Source organism: Pezoporus wallicus, unplaced genomic scaffold, assembly GCF_028554395.1.
Source record: "Pezoporus wallicus isolate ANWC-B61680 ecotype Strahan unplaced genomic scaffold, APGP_CSIRO_Pwel_v1 contig_8705, whole genome shotgun sequence".
Classification (NCBI taxonomy): Eukaryota; Metazoa; Chordata; class Aves; order Psittaciformes; family Psittacidae; genus Pezoporus; species Pezoporus wallicus.
Genome location: NW_026638439.1, coordinates 1348616 through 1357045, shown reverse-complemented (window position 1 = coordinate 1357045; position 8430 = coordinate 1348616). Strand labels below are relative to the sequence as shown.

Below are 8430 nucleotides of genomic sequence, written 5' to 3'. Positions count from 1 at the left end.
GAAGAAGCCCTGCAGCACACAGTTTTTAATCGAGAGGCAGCTGTTCTGTCTTGCTTGTTGCTGGAGCTCCAAAGGCCAGCAGGGCTTGTTCTCCCAGCTCACATAATTGCTTCTGAAAGTCCCACGTTCTTCTCCCTGCCAAGCCTCAAAGTAGAGTCACACACCAAAGGAAATGGGAGGAGAAAACCAAGGCATCAAGGTGACTTTTCCTCTTGACAGATGAAGGCAAAGCAAAGTGTATGAAAATAATTGATGTGATGTAGCAACGGAGCTGGCATCATTTACATACGGAACTGACAGCATGCGCCATTCACAGGCCCTTTCCACTATAAATAATGCTTTATAGTGACACAAAAAAGCCCTATTTATCTTGGAAGTTAAAAAGGCACCATCTAAGTGGACAGCCGGCTTCTGGACTCCACAAGGAAATGTTTATACAGGAGACCATGCTTTAGATAAAGATACATCACCTGGCTGGTACAGGCATGGCTGTGAACTGCAGCATTCCAGGGATTTCCAGCCCCTATTTGCTATCCCTGCGCTCCCCACTAAGGCTGATGCATTGCCTGGGACACAGATCTAACCCATGGTCCCTGCAGTTTGGAAACCTCAAAGGGCTTTGAGAGGTCAATGCTTGTTACCTCTCCCCTCAACATTCCCCTTGTCTCTCATTTCCAAGGTGCTTGGGTCTCCTTAAGAGCCTTCAGCTGTGCTGGATTTGGAGGTGAGTGCTCCCAGCTGCCCACGCAAACCCACCCTCACCTAATTTGGTTAAAAGGAGCTCAATATAAGTAGCTGCACTTTGGTAACCTGGTTTGTTTTGACAAAAGTAAATTAGGGAGTGTTCTAGGGGCTGAGATATCCAAAGCAGTAGGTGTCTGTGAACAGGTGAGGCTGGTGGCCTCTGCAGCCCAGCAAGGTACAGCTGGTACCTGATGGGGATATGTGCAATGGCTGTTGCATTGCACAGGAGTTTGTCACAGCGTTGGTCCTCTTGAGTTCCAGGTAAGCCCTGATGTCCTTGGATCACTGACCTGATGGAACAGGCTGAGGGGCTGGCTGCATCTAGAGGAAAAGGTGAGAGGTTTCAATGAGCTTGAGTATTCATCTGGCATGCAAGGTTTAATTTGTTTCCACCTGTGTGGGATGGTTGCTGTTGGGAACTAAATCTGTGGAGGCTCTGGTCATGCAAAACAAGGAAGGAAGGTCCTCCCTGGGGTCTCCAGGAGCATACCTCTGCTGCCAAAGGCCAGCAAACCAGGACCCCTCAGTAGCACTCTCAGGTGAATAGTGTTGCTCCTTTATACAGACACCATCCATCTCCCCTTGCTACGGCCACCTTGGCCTCTGGGGTCCATGCTCTGCCTGGCAGTGAGTTTTTGCTGAAGCCTCACCTTTGATAAGGCCCTTCTGGGAAGCAGAATGTGCTGCCTGCTCAGGAAAAGGCGTTATAATGGGCAGCTACCTATGGAGGAAGATGGATCGCCAAGTCAGAAATCAATCGAGAGGTTGTGATGGCATCATAAATCAGGGGATGCTGAGCGTTAAAAGAAACCCAACGCTTGATTTATAACTTGGCACAAGCCATTTGTCGCCAGCCAAGATTTCAGAAAGAGAAACACTTTTGTAAGCTTAATTTAACATTTTTTCCACCATGCTAAGCATTTCTGTAGGGTTTGTTTTTCTCCCCCAGCAGATAGAACTCAATTTGCAGATAAAAGCAGCTAAACGACATCTGAAGATTTTGTTTCACTTTGAAATGCTTGATAGGTTTGAGCTCTCTTTTCCCTAATCCAGGGTCATTCTTCTCTGAGCCTCGTCTCCTTCCTGATGTCTTTTAATATCGAGTCTCACTGGGAGTTGGAGGCTTTTCCTACTAGACGGCTGGTGCAAATCCAACTCATGCTGATGAAAAGTATTGTCAGTTAATCACTTGTGTTGCTTCTGTGAGGCTCATTTTGGTAGCAGCAGCAGGTAGGCAGCTGCCTCACCTAAACCTGTTTCTGCCTTCCATTAGCTGTGTGTCTGCAGCCGCAGGAGAGGCCAAACAATTAGCTGCAATAGAGACTGGGATGGGATTTTACCCCTAAGGTGCGGTGGCCCAGTGGAGTGGATGAGTTTGTGCGGCTGCTGTCCAGTGCTGTGGTGGGGAACCTGCAGTTTCTGATGCATCAGACTGGCTTTATCTGTCCCTGCATCTCAGCATCTCGATGAGGGCATCGCCTCTGTCACACTGCCAGGCAGTGTGTAAGCAACCATTAACATATATTTTTGTGGGAAATGAAGAATGAAAGTAATATTCTGGTGTGAGGCTTTTTGAGAATTTGAACTTAAGCATCTGTTTAATTCTGGAGCACTCTGAGCATCAGTGAGGCTTGGTGAAATGGAGACAATGCTGTTCCTAAAGTACTTCATCTTTTCTTTGTAACTTTTTAATTGCATTTTGGCATGGATTCTTTTGGGGGCTTTAAACCAAGGTGGAGAAGCACAAGGGATGGGGCGGTTTTGGAGTTACCTGTTTGCTTTTGTGATGTTGTGTCAGGGTCCCCTGAGGCTGCGTGTTCCTGGTTGAAGTGACCAGATCATCCCCAGCTGCCTGCTGGTATTTCTGGGAGGCTGTGAAAGGCAGAGGGCTCACGCATTGGCCCTGTGGCAGTGGGAATTGAAAAGCATCTTGACTGCCCTCAGCCCTGTGGGATGGGGTAGTAGAGTCCTGCCAGGAGCCCACCAAAAACACCTCTATGAAGGTGTTCTCATCATGAGTTCTGTATCCAAGTTAATGCTGTCAAGGGTGTTTGCAGAAGCCTAGTTCTTGCCTGATGGAGAGAAAGGCACCGTTTTCAGCTGCTATGGGGCTGAGGAGGCCATGACGGGGGGTTTGGATTCAAAGTTGGAGAAAGCTCCTGTTCCAGGTCCTGCTCTGAGGCTGTTTCCCCATCAGTTTGACTTTCTCTAACTCAGTCCAGACTTGCTGAGAAACCTGTGAACCTCAGGGAAGCTCTTTGGCAAAGCTGATGTGCGTTTTGCTTAGTTTGGATTTCACGTGAAACACCCAGTCCCCTAATCCACACGGTTCTTGTTTCAGCTACGTTAAAGTAATGGCCGATTTGTGTGTGCCAGAACCACAGGATCCCTCCACACTTCGTTGGCACTATTTGTCCGTTCAGCAAGCATATAATTGTGCTTCTTAATTGAAAGTATTTGTCAGTGCAAAGCGTCATACAGGAGACTGTCTGGGAGGAGGTGCCGTTGTGTGACTTGTCTTGTGCAGATGCACAGTGGGCCACAAAAAGATAAAGAGCAACAATCATTTTATCTATGAAAGAATGAACAGTGATGCCCACCTGGTCCCCTTCTCCCCATGGAAATGTCTGGTTAATAGTGATAATGAAATGGTTATGGTGAGACAAGGCTGCAGAGTGGCAGTTGCAGTGCAGTGGCTCTGCAGCTGATGTCACCTTCTTGGTAAAGGTGGATGTAGCAGAAGTCTGGTGATGTTTGGAGTGATGTCTTCCGGCAGCAGAGGCCTGAAGCAAGATCAGGGCAACCAGAGCATCCAGCTAAAGCTTGCTGTAGGGTAAGATGCTCTTGCCTCAGCAGCTGCAGGTCTCCCGTTCCTGGAGCAGGGCTGACCTGGAGTGGGTTCATGTGAGTACTGTAGGAGCTGGTGGGGATCCCCCAGCAGCATTGGGCTTTCCTTTCCTCCTGCTACAGATTGAGGGTCAAAAGGCTGCTGTGTCCCTCCAAGCCCAAATTCTTCTCTTCTTCAGAAAAAGCCTTTTGAAGACCAAGGTGGTTTCCCTGTGCTGCAGAGCAGCCCTGGCTCTGTGGTAGTGAGTCGAGCGCTGTTCCAAGCCAGAGAAGCCATCCATCTGCACAGCCAGTTCCTTTCTTCCTTCCCTTTTGTGAAATCACTGCCTCCCCAGGCCAGCTCCAAGCAGGGCTGCACAATGGCAGCCTGACTTACCGCGATCTCACTTGGCAGCCTCAGACCTGGTGGGCTCTGATTTCATTTTAAAGACCCCTTCTGCCTCCTCTTATAATTGAAAGGCGAGCTTGTAGTGCAGTGAGGATCCTAAATGGGTCAGACCAGCGGGCGGGCTCCAAAACAAACATCCTTAACGCCAAACCACTGAACCATATAGTGCGAGCTGACAGTGCCTCTTTTGCCTGCTGACTTTGACCACACAGGCACTGTCCTCTTAAAGAAACAGCCAGGGCTGCTGGCAGCTCTGGGGTGGGAAGGGAAGATGGCACCAGATGGGGCAGGGGCAGAGGTCCCTGTGGTGCATGACAGAGGGCTAAGGGGTAGGAAGCCCTCACAAAGCTGCAGTGGGTTGTTCAGCACAGTGAGTTGGCTGTAGTTTGGAGAAAAGGATGCTGAGGGGTGATGTCAGTGCTCTGCAGCTTCCTGAAGAGGGGATGTGGGAAGGGAGGTGCTGAGCTCTGCTCCCTGGGATCTGCTCATAGGGCACATGGGAATGACTCAAAGCTGCACCAGGGGAGGTTTAAACTGGACTTTAGAAACATTTCTTTACCTAGAGGAGGGTCAAACCCTAGAAGAGGCTTCCTCAAGAGATGGTCAATGACCCAAGCCTGACTGTTTAAAAGGCATTTGGACAATGCCCTTAACAGCATGCTTTTAACTTGTGGTCAGGCAGTTGGATGAGATGATCACTAAAGGTCCCCTTCAACTGAAACCTTATATTCTATTCTTTCTGCCTGCTGAGGTTTCCTCTGTGTCACTCTGATTCGCACAGAAGTTGACCCTGCTTTAGGGTTTGTTGGTTTGGGGTTTAGATTTTTATCACCTAAGCCAACAGGGAGGGCACAGCAGCTGCTTTGCTTCCTATTGCTTGGGGCATCTGCATGACTTTGGGTTAAGTTGTTCTCGTTGGCATCTCCTGGAGGGATGTGTGTCTGTGTCCTGCCACTGCAGCCTGGGCTCTGGGTACAGGGCTGTGCCAGGGAATATGGCCATCCACCAGCAAGAAGAAATCGAAAGATGAAACTCAAATACCCTCCACTTACAAATGGTGCCTATGGTCCATTTAGTTTCATATACACAAAGTAATATTGTTCATAGGCAAAATCCCGGGAGCCTCCCAGAATACAGAGAGGATCGGTGTTGCTTAGTTACCGGCGGCACGCTGGCATGCTCAGATAAATCAATACAGCTCCAAATATTAAAGCCTTTAAAATAAAATCAAAGCCGTGTCCATATTCCCCAGTGGTTCTGCTTTACCTTTGAACAAACATGGCATTGCACTGGAGCCATGCAGGAGGCAATGGAGGACCTGGTTACTGCATGGGCTGCTGCTTCTCCTTTGCTCGCTTGCTTTTTCCTCGCGGTTAAAAGCAAAGAATAGGCTGTTCCCTCCCAAAGGACAGAGCAGGGTGGAGAGAAAGGGATGGACAACCAGGCTTTGTAATGGACAGGGAAGTGAGAGCAACTTCTTGCTTCTCCCCAGCTGTGTATCATGATGATTTTCTGCTCTGAACAGTGATGCTGTTGTGAAGCCCTTGAGCACCCATCCTTCCTGCCAGCAAGTGTTCAGCCTTGGACAGACACCTGGTAGCAGCAGCTCTTGTGTTCTGGGGCCTTGTGGTGTTTACCCTGGGCAAGATGCTCCAGGTTAGACCCGACAGGATGGACCACAGAGCCCTCAGCAGAGTCACAGTGTGTCCTGACAGCCGATGCTACCTCTGCTGAGAAACGGAGGGGGAATTAACTACTTAAAAGTACTAGAGGAGCACCTCAGCTGCCAGGACCATGTGTCCCTGCTCACCCTGGGTCAGACGCGTGGGTGCTACGGGTGGTAGATGCTGCGGGTGTGGTAGTATCATCCTTGGAGGGGAGGTTATGGAAGTTGATAACTTTAAGTGTTTAAATCCTGCTCTTAATTAAGTAGGAAACTGAGGAAATCATGTCCCAAAGACTGAAAGAGAACTGGCAAAGCCCAGGAGAGATAATCCTCTTTGGCTCAGTTACTAGAATGAATAAAATAGGTGGGAAATTGACCTAATTTGTTGATATAAACTAATTTGCTGAGGCTGACTTTTCTCACGTGTGCAGAATGGCATGGGAAGGGCTTGCTGCAGAATGCTGTCAATGTATTATGCCCACAGGAGTGGTGTGGGCTGCCAGGATCAAATCTCCAGGCTCAGTAATCCCAGAGAATGGGAGCTTAGGTTCCGAAATGCAAATTTAAAGCAAGCCTAAGACCTTGGTGCATGGGCACAGTGCTGAGATAAGACACTTGCTGGCGCCTGAGAGTGGGTTAAGCTGTCTATATAGACACAGCCCTCAGAATTTGTATGACAGTAATGCCTGTAGAAATCTGCCAGGATTAGCTCACTTATATTAGATTTGGTAGATAACGCACATGCAGCCTCCTCTCCCAGAAGATTGTAATGTAAGTAGACAAGTCAAAATAGTAGTGAGAAAAGAGGCTGTAACCTTACTCCAGCTTGTAGAAGGCAAACTAAAGCGCAGCGAGCTTCAGTTGCCTGCCCACAGGTGCAAAAGAAATGTGGAGCCAAACCTAGATTCCCTAAATTCCAGCCTCAGAGAGTGCTGGAAGTGCCAGGACCACTTGTGAGGCTGAGTTGTGGTGGCACCAGTTCTGTGGTCACAGATCAGGATGGAGCTCCAGCCCTTGCTGCCAGCACAGTGTGTCCATACCTGTGCTCGGCAGCTCGTGGGACATGGTGGAGCCGGTGCTGTTCTCCACCAGCTTCATGGTGCTGGTGAGGTTGTGCTGCTTCTCCTCAGCATGGAGGAGGGACTGTAAGTCCTGGCTCCTCCATGGGCTCCCAGCCTGCAGCAGCTCATGGAGGTGTTAAGAGGGATCATGGTAGTGTGGTGAAGCAAATAGTGCTGATGCAGAGAGAGGTGTGTCTGGAGGAGAATTTGGAGGTGTCTGCTGTGTTTCGTGCTCCGAGGTGAGCATGAACCACTGGGAGCAGAGCTGCAGTTCCCAGGCTGAGCTTGCTGTCATCTGTTACCTTTCCAATGGTCTCAGTGGCCTGGCTGTGATGGGTGGTAGCCAGGCCTCATGGGGTGCTCTGGTGTGAGCAGTGCTCCTGAAGAGCTGCTGGAAGTTGAACTGTGGTGGATTTCCAGGCTCACAGGGAAATAAAGCTCAGGCATTATTGCTCCCTTCTTCCTCCCAGGGCTCTGGGAGATCACAGGCAATGAGAAGAGTCTTAGCAGGAGGGGAATAGCAGTGAATGAGGCTTCTTTTTCCTCTACTGAGCCTCAGCAGCAAGGTAGCTCTCTTGATCTGAAGGGGATGCTGAGACCTTTCTCAACCATCCCAGAGGATTTTTATTACAGGGCCACTAAGAGGAGAGGGAGGGATGGGACTCCATGAAACATTGGTTCCGTGGGTGCTCCCCTTCTGCACGATACTGCCCTTCATCTCCCCGGTGTGAAACAGGATATTGGGAATTGCCAAATTCTTGTGGTTTTCACCAGCCCTATGGCTGCTTGGGAAGCAGGGATTTATTTTTCTTCAGAAGGTTCTCAAATACAATTTCGCCTTTGTTTTCCTTTCTACTGAAAAGTACTAGAAAGTTGGGGAATTGGCAGTCTCTGGCTGTAATCCACATCCGACTCCTTGTGGATAAGCTTTGCCCTTCCACCTTTTCCCCCATGTCAAACAGAGCAGCATGCACCTCTTAGAAGAAACCAGATCATTACAACACATGGCTTGTGTGGCACAAAAAGAAAAGGAGAAGCAATAAAATGTGCAGCCCATGTTATGATCCTTGTTCCAAGAGTGTACATTTTAATTGATTTGGTTGAGTTATCATTAAATCTCAGAGAGGTCTTTCTCCCTTTTACCTGCTCCATGAAAAGCCACTCAGACAGAGGCCCTTTTGGAGAGTATCTCCAGACAGAAGAATTCAGATGATGATTGTCGAAACCAAGGTGAGAAGACACATTTGCACTGAGAGAGCTAGCTTAGATTAGCAAGCAGCAGCATGGTATGTGAGCAGAGATTACTGATAAAGACAGATGTAAGACACAAATGGATGAAATTTGACTTAAATATTTATAAGAACCCAGTGTGAACCCAATGTTACGTTTGGGAAGGAGATACTGATTTATAGCTGCTGTTTGCACCGTTTGCCCTGCTTTTGTCACTCCATGGCTGGAGCTAACTTGGTTGTCCCACAGCCAAGGTGCAACTTTAAGGTCACACTTAAGGAGCTGGGTGCTGTGTGAGCATCTCTGAGACCCTCTGCTCCTCCAGCAGAGGATGGTCCTTCTGTGTATGCAGCATCTGGGGGTTGTGTCCATCTTGAGGCTGGGGAGGGTTTGCACTGTGTTTCACCACAGCTCTTGGTTGTGTTCGCTAAGTGCTGTAACAGTAGGTTATAGTTTGGTAAGCCCATGGTGCTGTTGCTAGAGGTTGGGAAGGC

The 8430-nt window shown here is 48.9% G+C and overlaps 1 long non-coding RNA gene across 3 annotated transcripts in view; it reads left to right on the top strand.

Moving 5' to 3' along the window:
- Window positions 1–919: 919 nt before the first annotated feature.
- LOC130599944 (uncharacterized) overlaps window positions 920–8430 on the top strand; it is a 32401-nt gene continuing 24890 nt past the window's right edge. For all 3 annotated transcript variants that reach the window (XR_008972331.1, XR_008972330.1, XR_008972329.1), the window contains exons 1-2: window positions 920–1005; window positions 7865–7936. This is a non-coding gene — a long non-coding RNA (uncharacterized LOC130599944). The remainder of the gene's footprint in view (window positions 1006–7864; window positions 7937–8430) is intronic.